At 55.5% G+C, this 15,127-nt stretch overlaps 1 protein-coding gene across 6 annotated transcripts in view; it reads right to left on the bottom strand.

Moving 5' to 3' along the window:
• BCOR (BCL6 corepressor) overlaps positions 1-15,127 on the bottom strand; it is a 117,191-nt gene that overhangs the window by 34,643 nt on the left and 67,421 nt on the right. For 4 of the 6 annotated variants that reach the window (XM_080911052.1, XM_080911055.1, XM_080911054.1 and 1 more), the window contains exon 1: positions 6,357-6,563. The exons of the other annotated variants lie outside the window; for them this stretch is intronic. The gene's annotated coding sequence lies outside the window, so the exon portion shown is untranslated. Of the gene's footprint in view, positions 1-6,356; positions 6,564-15,127 lie in introns of those variants that run through there. 6 annotated transcript variants of the gene reach the window in all.

Here is a 15,127-nt window from a genome sequence, read left to right as displayed (position 1 = left end):
CCCAGCCATCCGTGGGGACCCACCGGGCCTCGCCGAGGTGGAGGGCATACTTAGCCTCTAACACCTTCACGCCCACCACAAGGTCTCCCGCTCCAGAGGGATAAAGGGAAGGAGCAAGGCGGGAACAGAGAAGCGCCCCCACACACACACCTCTGTGCTTGCTTTCTCTCTTCAGATTCTGGTGTCCCTGGCACCTTAGTGAAGGCTCCACAGAATCAAAACAATAGAAATGGGAGGTGGGAAGTACCGAAAATGATGCAGGAAGACCCCCCAACCCTATAAACCTCCCCCCCTTATAGTTACTGTTAGCATTAAAAGACCAAGGGCCTTCACTGCAATTGTACCGTTTTATAACTTTCCCCCAAACTCGACTCCCTTCCCACATTTTGAAATCTCAAGGCAAAGATATCTGAGAAAGTAGTAAACTGCCCCCCAAGCTCTGTTAGCCTCTTACCTGTTGGGGGGGGGGAGCCCTGGCAACCTAACCTGACTCACCTCCCTCCCCCAACAGTTCCCTTGGTTTGCACCTAGACAATAAATTTAGTTTAATTTAGCTTCCGGTCTTTAATTTTAGCAGGTCTTCTTTTTGCATGCAAATCAATATGGCAATTACCATCTAAAAGCTCGCCCAGCCCCGGGTCAATGTAAATTGATCATTGTCCGCCTTCCACAAAATAACACCGGGAGTCTGTGGTGCATAATGAGATTATACTGGAAACTGTCTTTTAGATCACAAATTATATTTTATGCTGTCGGGATCTTCTCTGAGTGGACTTCTCCATTTGTCTAATCGTGGGGAGCCCAGCCTGTGTGGGTGCTGGCTAGTGATACTTGCTCTCTGAAAAGATAAATAAATATAAATGGGGCCGTACTACAAGAATATGGATTGAGGACACACAAGGAATTGAGCATTAGTCAGCCCACAATGGGAGCCTTCTGATATACCCAGGAAGAACACAGAAACTGCTACCCCACAAAATACACATGTCCCATCTTAAGGGACATGCTGGAAGCAAGTTTGAGAATCTGTTAGAGAAGTACATACCTTGAGCCAAGTGCTCAGGGATGAGCCCTGTTGGGCTGCCACGTGGGGGTGGGGTGGGGGATGGACAGGAGTTCCTGTGCTTCTTTCCCCCAGACCTACCACCTAGGTCTCAGCAGGGAGACCAACTCTGGGGCCAAGGGGAAAAAAAAAAAGAAAGAAAGAAAGAAAGAAGAAAAAAGAAAACAAGAAATCCCATTGGCCATCAACACTGACCAAGTTCCTCCGCTGGTGGTCAGCCAAAGCCTAAGTTGGGAAGAGACCCCCACTAGACCAGATCCTGAGTATCCCAAGAGACTCCTAGGCAAAAACACTTGTATTTACACTCTTCATAGACTCCTAAGGACTCGAGGACCTAACAAAGGGCCTTCCTAGCTGGAGCGGTGGAGCTCAGCCCAGAGGTTGGCCCATTTGAATTCCCCGCCCTGCCTGGCTAGGTGTCCGGACGACTAATCCTTGAAACCAGGATGGCATTATGGATGGCTGCTGGTTGCTCCAGAGGGCTGTGTTAGGGTTGGGGCATCATTAGGGCCTTCTAGGAAGCTGCCAGCCTTCCCCACAGCACAGCCCTGCCCCGCCCGGGCTCCGCCCTAACGTGATCTTCCCAATAAAAAAACTGAAATTCCTGAGTGGGCTTAGATAAAGGGGGGACCATGAAAATAGGTGCCCCCAGCAAACTAAACCCTAGCAGAAGTCTGGGTCACTGAGGTGCTTGCTAATACACCCTGCATGGGCTGTCCCAGGTATAGTGTCCCCCAGCAGGGAGGGAAATATATAATAAAACCGCTCTCCCCCTATTCCTCCCAGAAGGCATACTTCTTTCAATTCTCCCTCTCAGTCCAAGCCTTGCTCCACCCTCCCCAACTTTACCACACACCCTCACATCTTCCTCCTGGCCACTACTACAGCCTTCCCCTCACCTTCCAGCTACACAAGGTGTTCTTCAAGAACCCCCAGCTTCTACAGAATTCCTGTTATCTAGCCAGTAGGGCAAGAACTAACTAGAAGTAATCCTAAACAAGGGCCATCCACCTGTTTGGAAGGCTACTTGGCCATTTTCTACTGCCCAAACACATCATCTCCCAGAGAATGACTGTGTCAATAGAGTTGCTCCGTTGTGCTTTCATTCAGTCTCACTAGTGAACAGTCTACCTCAAGGCAAAGGGAAGGTCTGTATCTAAGCACAGGGTATGTATGCATATGCGTGCCTTTTGTGCCTTCCCAAGTGACCCTCTTTACTTCTTTAATGGATTTTGTCTTTGCAACACATAGAAATTCCACTCCAGTTTCCAGCGACACCGCATCGCTCGGTTTTCCTTGTAGAACATCACTATACATTTCTACATTTACATACCCATGCTTACATTCCTCTTGACCAGTTCTTTATCTTTTATGTATCCCTTGTTCTATTAGGACATGGGGACCAAAGTCTCTTGATTTGTCCTAGCGCTTGTCATTCGGGGGATACATCTTAATCTGAGCATTCCTTTCTACTGCTTCAAATCCTGGCCAGAGCAGCATGGCTTTGCAGTTTAAATGTAAGTAGAGGAACCTTAGGTCACAGATTTTTAGGGGGAAAATAAGGGAGGGAATAAGTTAAGTATCTATAGGGGACACATTTATCAATATCCAGCTCTGAATAGAACTACACTAACTTATGGTGAGTTGCATTAAAGTTTAAGCCATCGATACACAAATGATAGGATAGATCTTTAAGTGTCCACCTCCTATTTGGATTGTCTCCCACACGTGTCTGATTATAACTATTCACAAGTTGGTGGTTAAGTGTTTATTTGTGGACAACTCAAGGGCTGCTGTGTTCTCCCACCAATGCATACATACTGTATTTATTGGCCTGGTATCTCAGGCTCAGGGCCTTTAATCTGGAGGAGTCTGGGTCAGAGCCTTTGCCCAGTTACCTTCTCTCACTTTGGGTATCCCCTACAGGCATCAGATTCCCCATTGGAAACAGAGGTCTCCACAGTCTGCTCTGAAACTCAGATTCTTAAGTGATGGTGCTCATTTTTGTCTTCACAGCTCCCCCAAACAGAAGTACTAGGTCAAGCCTAGGTCTGTCTAGCAGCTGCATTCGATTTGGGAAACAATCGGCCCATGCACGAAGAAGAGAAAGGAAAACACTAGCAGGTCTAGAACCCAGGCCCCCACCCCGCGGACCGCTCTAACAGGACTCCTTGTCCCTCCCCCACATTAAACTATTTGCCGCACTTAAAGGGTTAAAAGATCTCCCCAACCTGCCTTCCACCCAGCAAGCAAGCCTGGCTTGCTGGGCCCGCAGGCTAGCTTTAGCTTGCTCGCTCACAGCTCTCCGGAGTCTGCTGCCGTCTCCACTGCCCCCCACCCCCCCACACACACCCCACCCCCGTCCTTCAGCCGGGAGGGAGTCTGCATGCCTGTCTAGACCGATCTATCACCCGCACACCAACAACACCCGCGAGAGCGCGGAGACCCTGCTCAGGACCCCTGGCCCGCACGGTTCACAGCGGAAAGAGTCCAGCGAGCGTGACGGCGCCTGCGGGGTAGGGAGTGAGGGTCCAATAAGAATCTGGCCGCCCCAAGCACCCTGCTAGTCTTCCCCAGACCCCTACCCCTTGCGCTCGCATCAGCCAGGCTACACGGGTACTGTCACAGCTCTGCGCGCTGGGCAGTCCTATTTTTATCTTGTCTAATCCCAAACTGGGCGGGGAGCACAGGCGTCGTGCTTAGAGAACAAGAGATAGGCGAGGGAGGCGGGGAGGAGCAGCCAGGCAGCAAAGCGAGCTAGAGCGAGTTAAAGACACAGTGGAGGCGGCCGCGAGCAGGAAGAAAGAGCGGGCTGCGAGGACCTCGCGGCGCCGCACGCAACACACCGCCCTGCGAAGTTATTCTGGCCTGCCCGCTGTCCCTCACTGACCACCCCTCCCCACTTCCCAGCGGCACTCTCAGCAGCCCGGACCGCGGGGGCCTGGGCTGTGTGGGAGGCGGAGGCCAGGCCGGCCCTGCAAAGGGCTGGAGAGAATCGCTAATGAGCTGTGCGGCCCATTGATCCAGAGAACACTTCCTAATTAACTCTCAGTCACCTACTGGTGACAGCGCCTCAAAGGAGAGAGCTGGGGCCGATCGAGCCCCAGTCCAGATCTACCCGCCCAGCGCCTGGTGACCGAAACTCGCGTGATCCCCTAACCACCGCAGGCAATTCTCGTACGTGGTGATGTACACCCGCACACTAGAGGCCAGGCTCAGATTAAACCTGGACGGCATATTAAACATCACCCCTCCGCGTAGGTCTACGCGATACAAATCCAACCCCACATAAACACCAGAGGTGACACTGCAGCCCAGGCCAGGTAACAAGTCGGGGATGGAGTGGGAAGGATCGAGAAGAGAGTATTCCCCAAGAGTCCACAGATAGGCGTCTCTGAGGTCCACAATTAAAATACCTTCCACACAAGCAATTCTGTTGGCAAAATCCAGCACCGTGTACAGGTCGATCTCTCCCGGTGGTGTCCGTTTCCAGTGCCACAGGAAGTGTCAGATGGCTAGAAATACCAAGTCTGTCTGCTCGCCACCCACCACCTTCTGGGGTGGGCTATTTCCTTTTTTATTTTCTTTCCTTTCTTTCTTTTTTTTCTTTTACTCGCAGTCCATTTTAAAGGATCTTTTTTTCTGTCCAAGGAACTAACCTTAGAACCAAATAGTACTTGTCCCCTAGCATTCTCTCAATAAGGGTGCGCGGGGAGGGGGTTACAGTTAAACCCCGGAATGTCTAGACGCAACCAGGCAGGATGAATACCTATTTGAGGCGCTCTGGTTTCTTTTAAGGTTTGTTTTTAAATAAACATAACCCTCCTCCAGTTCCTTCTTTGCTTTTCTAGTCCCCCCAACCCCCACTCTCTAGACGCCGGCGGCGCGCGCCTTCGCGCGCGGGCACTCACAGCGTCTAGCTGGAGGTCGCAGACTTTCTGGAAAAGATTCATTAACAGCAAATTAAGCCTGGCTCGGCCTCGGCCTACAAGGGGACAGGCTCGGTCGTCTTCGGGACGTCAGTACGTGTTCCATTGAGCAACCGGGCAGCCAGAAGTCCGCCGGGACTACACGTGCCACGAGCCGCCCTACTCTGTTCAGGGCGCTCCGTGGTTCTCTTCGTAAATAGCAGGCGCTCTTCGCCACAGCCCGGAGCCCCCGGTTTGTGGTGGCTCTGCAGCGCAGCCTCCCGCCTGCTCCAAGTGCTGGCCCAGTGCCGCCTCGCCCTCCCCGCCACAACGGAGGATCGCGCCCGGTGCGCAAGTTCCTCTTCGCCTAGAGCCTCCGTGTCGCCCGCCCTCCGAGTGGGACCAACTTCCCCGGGCCGCAGACTTTCACACGCCCATCAGGGCTTCCCACTAGGTTCCCCAAAGCCTAGCGGCGGGCTGAGGGCTCTGCTAGCTCCCCCCACGCCGTCCCTAAAGAAGCAGTCTATACCGGCTCCGGGAGGCTCCGAACTTAAAACCTACCCTAAGACATCTCCCTAAGGGAAGAGATGGGAAGGGGGGGTCGAATTAGAATCTTAAAAGAACATTAATAAAACAATGCATCTGACCTGGGGGGCCGGTGGACTGGCCCAATCCGAATCTCAGGCTCTCCACGGTTTCCTAGTAGTTCCCCCCCCCACCGGTTATTCCACGTGATTCACGCTTTGGGGCAAGCCAAGAAAAAACCCGGGACTCCCCTCCGGAGTTGAGCGACGACGGTAGGTCGAGCTCGGCTCGGTCCGAGGCGCCCGCCGCACACACTAGCGCACGCACAAGCCGTCGTTCCACTCGGAGGCACCACCGGCCCCTGGAGAGGCCAGACGAAGCGGCGGCGGCTGGGGGTTTTTACAGTTCTTTTCCGAGTCGAAAAAGAAAGCAGACGGGAACCCGCTGCCCTCCCCTTCCTGCTAGCGAGGTAACGCCGAGACGAGCTTCCCAGCTTCCAGCCCAGCACCCCCCCCCACGCCTGACTCCCGACGCTCGGCGACGATCGCGCTCCCGCGCAGACACACAGAGGCTGCAAACTTCCACTCGCTGAACTCCCGGTCCTCCCAACCCCTCGGGAGGTGGCAGGTCCCCCGTCGAGTCCCTCCCTCTCTGGTGCCCATGCGGGGGCCGCTTAGGTTGGCTGCATTTTTAATAACTTGCAGCTCTGATGTAAAAACGAAAGCGAGCAAGGTAGCTAAACCTCCCGACGGGGGTCTACTGGAGTCGGAGGAGAAACCCCGTGAAGGAGGAGGTCGGCTGCAGTCCCCGGCGCGCCAACCCGCCCGCGGCCCCCGGGGAAAGGTGTTCCGGGCACTGACCTGAAATCCCCAGTCGGGAAGTAGGCAGGGAGCCCTGCGATCCGGCGCTTTGAAGTTTTCCCCTGAGCGGAGTCCAGGCGGCGAGGAAGATCCGGGGGCGGCTGGCTGGGTGGATGTGTGCGGGGGTCGGGAGAGAGGGTGTCTACGCTAAGGAGCAGAGGGGAGCTCGGCCGGGAAAGCGCAGAGAGCAGCAAAGTTTGGCTTCCTCGGCTGCCCGCAGTCCACTCCCAGCGCCGCGCTCGCTCGCCTCCGACTGCAGCCGCTCTGCTGCCCTGGGGTCGGCCCTAGCAGAGGGGTGGGCTCTGGGCCGCGTGGGGGTGGGGCGGGGCGGGGCGGGCTGAGAGCCTCGGGGCAGGTGGCGATGGCCCCGCGCGATCCTCTCCTCCCGCAGCTGGACCGGGCTCCGTCAGCCTCAGCAGCTCCCGCGCCGCCGCTGCCGCCCGCGCTCGGGCAAGAGCCCCAGCGCCATGTTGACGGTTCACCGAGAGCACCCGCTCGGGCTGGGTGTGTGTGTGTGTGTGAGTGTGTGTGAGCGAGTGTGTTGGCCAAGTCGTCCCTCCGCGGCGACAGCGCGGCTCGGGCTCTCCGCCCGGCGGCTAGCGTGGTCCCCCTCCGCCACCGCCGCCCGCCTCGCTCCCGCTCTCGGTCGTGCTCAGGGTTCCGGCGCGTCTCCCCCTCGGCCGAAGAGCTCGGCCGCCGTTCAGCCCGGAGCGCGGCTCTGCCTCACCTTGCGGCTGGGAGCCCCGGCTCCGTCTGCTGCCGCACGCCGCGATCCCAACGCGTCCCCCCTCCCAGGTTCCCTCCTCTTCCTCCTCCCCCTCCCTCCGCCCGCCCTCCCTCCCTCCCAACAGCCGCCTCCCCTCCCCCCTCAGGCGCAGCGCTCGGGCGACAGCCGCCCGCCCGCCGCCGCCGCCGCCTCCAGCTCTCGCAAGTTTGAGATCCCCAGTCTCCGCTCACCCTCCGCTGCGGCGCCTCCGCGGTGGGGTTTCGGGAGGGGGTGATTCCCCAGGAAAGGTTCGCCCGACTTTCCCGGGCCGTCACCGATTCCCAGCCGGGTACACTGGGGCTTCGCCACATCGGAACCCCGAACCACCTAGGTGGCGGGTCGTGTCGTCGTACCCCCCCACCCCACCCCCGCAACTCTACCGCCCTCGGTCCTCTGTCCCAGCTCCGGCCGAGTTGGCTATTCACGCCCAGCCAGGACTCACGTCCTAGGGGAGTGGAGACCGACTCCGCAGCGGCGACGGCTAGGTCGGCCAACAGATCCCCAGCCCCAAGAATGGGGGGCGGCGGGGGCGGCTTTCCCTGCAGCGCGCCGAGACTCCCCTAGCTACCCAGAAGGCCAGTGGAGGACCGCAATTACCATAAAGCGCCTCGCACTCCTCTCAGCCAAAGCTGTCAAACCCCAGCGGCAGGCGCCACTGCCTCCTCTCGCCACCAGCGCTGCGCTCTCCCGGCCTAGCGTCCCTTCCTAGACCCAGCCCAGCAGAGCCTGAGTGCGCGTGGGCGTCCACCCCCACCGCACCTCGCCCCTTCTTCCCAGAGGAGCTACTTCCCCTTCAGGCGCTAAGAGCTACGTGAAAACAGCACCACGGGCAACAGTGGCAGTAGTTTCTCGCCCTTGCTCCCCGGACATTTCAATTGTGTGGGAATTGTGTAGACGTGGGGGACACAAGGGGGTGGAAGGACCATAAAGGGAACCGGGATGCGCCTGAGTTTCCCCCAGTTCTTGAGCATTTCATGGTCCGAACCTCCGATGGCTGGAAGGTCTGCCCTCTTCTCTCACCTCGGCCTCCTGAGAGTATCTCCCGCGTTTTATTTTACTTGGCCGGGAACAACTTTTGGCTTCACCGTTCAGCCCATAAATTTTCACTCGGTAACGTCGTGCAGATCAGGGCTCGGCGGCAGTGTACAGCCTGCGCCCGCAGCAGTTCAATTCAATTGACACGTATCGAGCTTCTACGCACCAGGAGCAAGCAGCTCTGGGCGCCAGAAGGGGGAAGGGCAGGCAAGCGAAAGGGGGAAGCCGAGAAGCGAGGTTCCGGCCTCCCCCGAGCACAGAGCCTCAAGGGAGAACCCAGCTCCACTTCGTAAAGCTGGTGAGAAGGGAAGTCAGGGCATCCAGGCTGAGAGCTCTGACACAGAGGCCAAAAGGTTACCCCCATTCGGTGCTTCTATGGGGTCTTTCGATTCTGGGACGGGCTGGATGGAGTATTTCTTCTTCCTGGGACAGGATGGTGCCGGCTTGCTGAGAAACCAAGTCCGAAATGGAAGTGGCTAGTAAACCCACACGGAAAGTTTTTAAATATCCTGGAGCGTCTACATGCCAAAAATTAATCAAAAGCATCTCAAGTTGATTACCAAGTCAAGGTCAAGGCCAAAATCTCATCTCTAGCTAGGAGATATTTTTTCCTTTTAAAAATGACACCCATTACTGACTGTGGGACTGATATTAGGTGCAATTTTATTCATTGTTTTAGTTCTCAGCATAGTTATTAAAGAAAAAAAAAACAGCCCTTCTCAAAGCAGAAGTGAAACATCTCTACCGTTTGAAACCCGAAACTTTGAACAGAATTAAATCTTCATGCTCCAGAGCTGCTTGTAACAACTGATGCAAAAGACAGGCCGGCCAGCGGGCAGTGCCTAGCTGTGCTGGGCCGCTAATGCTTCCAGGACCCGCGCCTAAAGAACGGAATGCACGCCTTTTTCTTCCTGGTCTTTCTTGAGGGGCGGAGTGGGGTGTCTCTGAAAGCTAACCTACACATTTTTTTAATCTCCGGTAACAAGCAGAAAGACACCTGGACTATTATGCTGTAAAGCTATTTTTTATAAAGACGTTTTAGGGCTAGACATTAAAAGTTATTAGACTGAACGCATGCGAGTTACAGACGCAGCTGGGGGAAAGGCCGCTGGTTGTGTGTTGTAGCAACATTTCTTTTTGAAGCGACTCCTTTTATTGAAAACAAGTCTTAAATAACCCGGAAAGCTGGAGTTGGGTATTTGTGGGAAAACTCTGAACGCGGTTCCAGGCAGAAAGGCCGCTGTGCGGCTGTGGGCTGGGCAGGAGGGCTGGCCTGGAGGACCAGCAGCTGAGCAGTACCAGGCTCATCCGGCTCCGTTAGGCCGCACCGCAGAAGCCCTGGCTCCATGCCCAGCCACCTTCTCACCCGCTCTTCTCACCTCCCAATTCTCCCAGGAACAGGCTTTTCCCAGCGTCCAAATTAACTGTCCAGTCCAGAACGCTCGGAAAATCCAGGAGGCTAGCACCGGAGCCTGAGGCCCCTGGAGTCCTAGGGCCTCCCGAGACTGCTGACAATGGGATCTGTTTGTCTAACTTTAAGTCCTAGAGCTAAAATGAATGTGTGTGGGGGGGTGGGGTGCTGTAAGGGCGAAGGGGCCTTGGAGAAGGCTGACTGCTGGAGAAATTTGATGCTGAAGACAAACAGGCCAGTAAATTCGCCTTTGACGTAATTTGTGGCAGTCACCCTCTTGCCTGTAAGGGAGTCTCTGGACTCCATGGTATTCTCCAGTGGGCTGGTGGGATTAAAAGCTTTCTCTTCCATCTCCTAGGGATGCATTTCCCAATTCCGTGGGATTTAAAAAATATCTTAATAAGGGACTCCTAAGAGACAAGTGTGTGTGTGTGTGGGGGGGTGTTTCTGACTCACTGAGAATTAAAATGTGAGATTTTCCCCAGGTCCTTAAGTGGAGAAGGATCACACCTATTGGCCTGGTTAGTCAAAATTGTTGCCTGGGAAAAGAGAGCTGTTGAAAAGCAGTCCCCTCTTATGCCCTCACTCAAAGGGATCGATACTGGATCTGGGGGTGCCCAACATCTGCCTCGGAGGATGCTTATGGTCTGGCTCTTGCCTGCCCTCCTCTAAGCCCCTCTGGAGTTCACCCTGATGTCAGGCTGATATCCATACCCCCCCCCCCCGCACTCCGAAAAGGGAGGATTTCAGTGAAAGCAACGTGCAGTGGATGAGCAAGTGAGCGCAAGGCAAGGGAGGCCGCCTTGCTAGCCGAAAAATAAATCAGCAGGGAAATGAGAAGTACTTCGAGGTGGAGCTGCGAGTGCTGCCCCTCCCCCACCGGCCTCATCCCCCACGGACAGGTCCTGTGATTATAACATATGGCTGGACTTTAGACTGCTAGGCCTTCTCCTGCTGCAGATTCTAAGCAGGTTCTGCAACTGGGGCAACCAAATCGGAGCTTCAGGGAGCAAACTTGAAACCATCCTGTCCTTAATGAATTCTGCGATTTTAAGACCTCCTGCGCTTCTCCACCAGTTTGGCCACCCCTAGGTCTGGAGCGAGGCCTTGCATCCTAAACAGAGGTTCTACCTGTGATTAGGGGCAATCTGGGTTCCCAACTGTGTGTGTGGAGTTGGGGATTCATTTATGACAGATATGTATAGAATGGAAATCCTGGTTCTGTAGGCCTCCTCAGCTGCTGTTTTCTGGCTGATGTACCAGATTTATTACTGGAGTTATGGAACACTCCATCCATGAATGGTAAAGATACATTTTTACTTTATATAATGTGGGTTATACTGTTAATGTTAACTATTGTTAACAACATACAAATACCCCACATTTATGTTGTCCTAGCCTTAGAGGCTTACCCAATGGGGCCTTTAAAAAACTCCATAGGGTCGGGTGGAGTAGGGTAGACCAATCTAGTTCAGCCTGTCTTCCTTTCAAAACCCAAATGAAGTAACAATCGGAGGCCTATCCATGACCCCAAGGATTTTACTAATTGTGAAATATCTAAAACGATAGGTAGCTGCCTTCCCAGGCAGCAAACTGTTAGATTTGGGGTTGGACAGGGTAAAAGAGAATTGCCTTTGGAGTGCTATAGGCTATTTGAAGGTGGGTGGCCCCAAGAATAGAACCAATATGGTTCACAGAAATAATCTCAGGAAATTCCTGCTCTGGGCTACATTTATGCCAGGCCCTGAACTCCGGAATCTCAGACTATATTGCTGTTGCCAAAGGCTGACTAGGTGTTGACCAGATGGCAGAAACACAGGAGGCTTTGAGAAAAGGCCTGGCTGGCCCCATCATTGAAGCCGGATGCTCCTGCGTATCAACCCTTACACTAGGTCCAGGAGGGGGTTCTGGTTTAGCTAGGCCCTCTGGGGCATATTTTATCCGGCTTGGGGGGCGGGGTAAGTGGAAAAGTAAATGAAAGGGGGGGGCAGAGTGGCCAAATAATTGCCTTCCCACCCAACATACCAGCCTCCCCAACCAACCATTTTCAACTCTACTTATCCCTGGGGACTGGTGGGTTAGGAAGGAACTAAGGGCCAACAGAAGGAAAAACAGAACTGATGTGATCCTAAGCAGTTAAGTGCCTGAGTGCATCCAGAAGTGATTGGTGTGGGGTGGTCACCATCCCACCTCTCCAGGCAGGGAATTCCAAAGGGCTAAGTTAATCACTAGCACAATGTACCCTATTTCATTCTTCCTCCAGGCCCAATCTGCTGTGACCTCACCCCATACCCCAGTGTCTCCAGCCTTTAGCACCTCTAAAGCCCACCCTGCCATGTCTGGATTCCGGGGAGCTGGGATGTAGAGTGGTTTGCGTTGTGAGGCCTGACAGAACCTTCTGTGTGAGGCAGCGGTAGGAGGAGGTTAATGCATAATGCCCAGCGCCTGGAAGCCCAGCCATTAGCGGCCTGTCGGTGACACAGACAAACGACTGAGAGGGAGGAGATCCAGCTCGCTCTGGAGTTTAAATATACCAGTGTGGAGGGGAAACGCCATGATTTAAAAGTGTGTGTTTGCAGACACACACATATATTTTAATGATTTCCAGCAGGCTGCACGTCTCAACCCTGCACCCCCACCCCTCAACAGAGAAGAGAGAGGATAAAGGTGGGGGTCTCAATCAGAGACCCACTGACCAGGTTTTTTTTTTTTTTTTTTTTGAAGGGGGGAGGGGATGAAGGAGAGAGGTTGGAGAAGAGACCCTGGGAAGCCACCCAAGCCAAAGCCATACTGGGTTTTGTTTAATTCTTCTTTTAAAAAAGGAAAGAAAAAAATCTGATCATGGTGCCTTCCAGCTGGGACTAGACTCTCCACACCGTACACCCTCTTCTTTCCCTAGGAGCCCACAGTTTTTTGAATCTTCCAGTTCTGCTGACAATCCAGAGACCTCCTTCCTGCCCGTTTAACACACCAGTGTTCTTTAGCAATTAAGGCGAGAATGGGGTGGGGATAAAGATAAGCCAATTTTTTTTTCTGCCATGCAAGTGTGAAAGATAAGATAAGGCTAAGCTGGGGCCAAGCGGCTGCTTACAACCTCCCCTCTGCGATTCTGATCCGACACTTCTCATCTCGAAAAAATGCTCCTTTCAAAAACTGCATCAAAAAAAAAAAAAAAGAAAGAAAGAAAGAAAAAGAAAAGAAAAAGAAAAAAGCTGACGGAAAGCGATTTCATTTGGAAGTGACATTTAAAACCTAACCGCCCTCCACCAGCCAAAGGCGAGGCGCTTCAGGAAAACTCGCGCCTCCACTGCAGGCTTTCAGGCCTTCTCGTGGAGGGACTGGATTTCTAGTGTAATTACGCTCAATAAAACCAGGGCTTCGCGGTGAGGATTTCTTTATTCTGCATCTGATCCAAGCTCGAAAAGGCACCCCCTCTTTAGTTACTGGTCTACATTTGTGTCTCACTATGGAGTGGATGTGTTGAAACTAAACAGGTAGCTATATTTGGGAGGGCTGTGTAACTGTGTCAACAGTGAGGTGGCTGTTCGTTGGAAATAATAAGAAACGCTGCTGATTTCCAGAAGACCCTTTAATGTGGGGCGGAGAAGGCATCACACAGCCCAGACCCTGAGAACTTCCAACTAAACTGGACTCTCCCTGAGTTTTATCAATTCTTGTCTCCTCACAGGGTTCTCACTGAGGGATTTCCGGAAGACTTTCTATTTGTTGAAGATTTTGGTATCTAAGTCCACACCATCAAGGTGACCTGCAAATCGCCCCCCTACTCAGTAAAGCTGCTGGCCCCAGATCGCAGGCAAAAGAGATCCTGAGTTCAGAGCTCTGAGGCACCTTCTCCCCGTCAGCACCCCGAAGCCAGGCGCCCCGCGTCTGCCCGCCCCGGGTCAGGCTGCAGGACCCAAAGCCCAGATCCAGCCGCAGCCGGATTGTCCCCAGGGAGCCGAAACCACCGGTCGGGGAAACCCCTCCTCTCGCTCTTCCCCGAAGAGCCTGGCCGCGGCGTCAGCGCAGAGCGAGCGGGCATCTGCTGACAACCCGGCCTCTCAGGAGGCCCACACGCGTCCCATTAGTCAGCTCGAGTTCCCCTCGGGCGAGCCGTCTGGCGGGGCCCCAAGGCCCGGTTCGGGCAGAGAGGGGATACGGGGCCGCAGAGAGCTCCCCGGGACTCGGCCGGACTTGGTTCCGCGATCCTGGACCCGCGGGGAAGAGGAGCCGGCCGTTCAGGCCGCTCCCGGTGCCGGGCTGCGCTTCACGTGCCCGCCATGGCAGCGGCGAGGAGGGGCTGGGAGGCGCGCGGCCGATCCCGCAGGGTCCCCGACCCCCGCACCCAGGTCCCCACGGGAGGGGCGGGAAACGGAGAGCATCCTGAAGCCCCCATCCCCGCACAAGGCGAGGGCGACGTCGCCCGATGCCCTGAGGTTCCTAGGGCGCTGCTCCGAGAGCTGCGCGGCGGCGGCAGCCAGGGGAGGGTGCTCCTCGCGGCCGCGCCGGGAACTTCCCGGCCGCCCCGCCGCCGCAGTCACGGGGACCGGAAGCACTCCCGCCGCCCCGAACGGCCAGCGCTGGCCCCTAGGGCACTTCCAGACGAAAGCTGGCCGCCTGTGCTTCTAGATTCCTCCTGGCTCCAGGCGATGGTCCGTAGCCCGGAATGGACCCATTTTAGGCACAGAGGAGCCTGCCCGCGGTCTGGCGAGACGTCCCCCCCCCCCAGTTGCAGCCATCAACACCCCTTTCCCCTCCCTCCTCTCTGGGCCCCGCAGCTGGGACAGGAGGGGCGCGGAGCCGCCACTCTGGCCGGGCAGGAACACCTGCTCCCGAACCCTGCAGCTGGGCGCGTGGTGCTGGGAGAAGCTGTCTACTGTTGTGTACTGAGATCGCGGAACAGAAAATGGGGCGCTCCGGAGCACTAGAGCCTCATCCCCCCCACCTCCCCGTTTCCTATCCATTCTGGGTGGTCAACCCCAAAGCCAGAAAAGCTGGCTTAGGGCACTGGTCTCCCTGAGGGTCTGAGGGCAACAACACCTGAAATCCAGCTTCTGGCCTTAAGAGGTCGTTAGCAAGTCACACGGGGCAACAAAACAGTTGTGGGAACCTTTCCCAGTGTCCACTCCCGCTCTTCAACCCAGACATCCTCATCTGCCCCACGCATTCTGGCCTCGTGCCGTGGATGGCAGTAGGTCAGGATGGCACCAGCATCTCCCCCTTCTCCCGAGGGGCAGAGAGTCTGGTATGGACCTCAGGCTTTGGCACTGAGCGTGGGGGAGGACCAAAGTGTCCTCCCCATCTTTTCGAACGGGCGGCGGAGCTAACCTGCGTGGCTGTCTCAGCTTCACCCCGCCCACGTCCGGCCCTCCCCGACTCCCCTGGCCCAGGGCCCGGCAGGGGAAGGCGTTGTTTTGCCAGCGGGAGCCGAGCGAGTGCGCAGAGAAAAGCCACCCTGCTCTAATGAGAGTGCACACAGCGCTGCAGCGAGGAGGAGGATTACCCGGCGGGCGGGGGAGGGGAGCGCAGACCCGGGCCGCGGACAGCGTGTGCGGCGGC

The sequence above is a fragment of the Micromys minutus genome, assembly GCF_963924665.1.
Source record: "Micromys minutus genome assembly, chromosome: X".
NCBI classification, from domain to species: domain Eukaryota; kingdom Metazoa; phylum Chordata; class Mammalia; order Rodentia; family Muridae; genus Micromys; species Micromys minutus.
The sequence above is the reverse complement of the archived record's forward strand: the minus strand, read 5'-3'. Positions and strand labels throughout refer to the sequence as shown.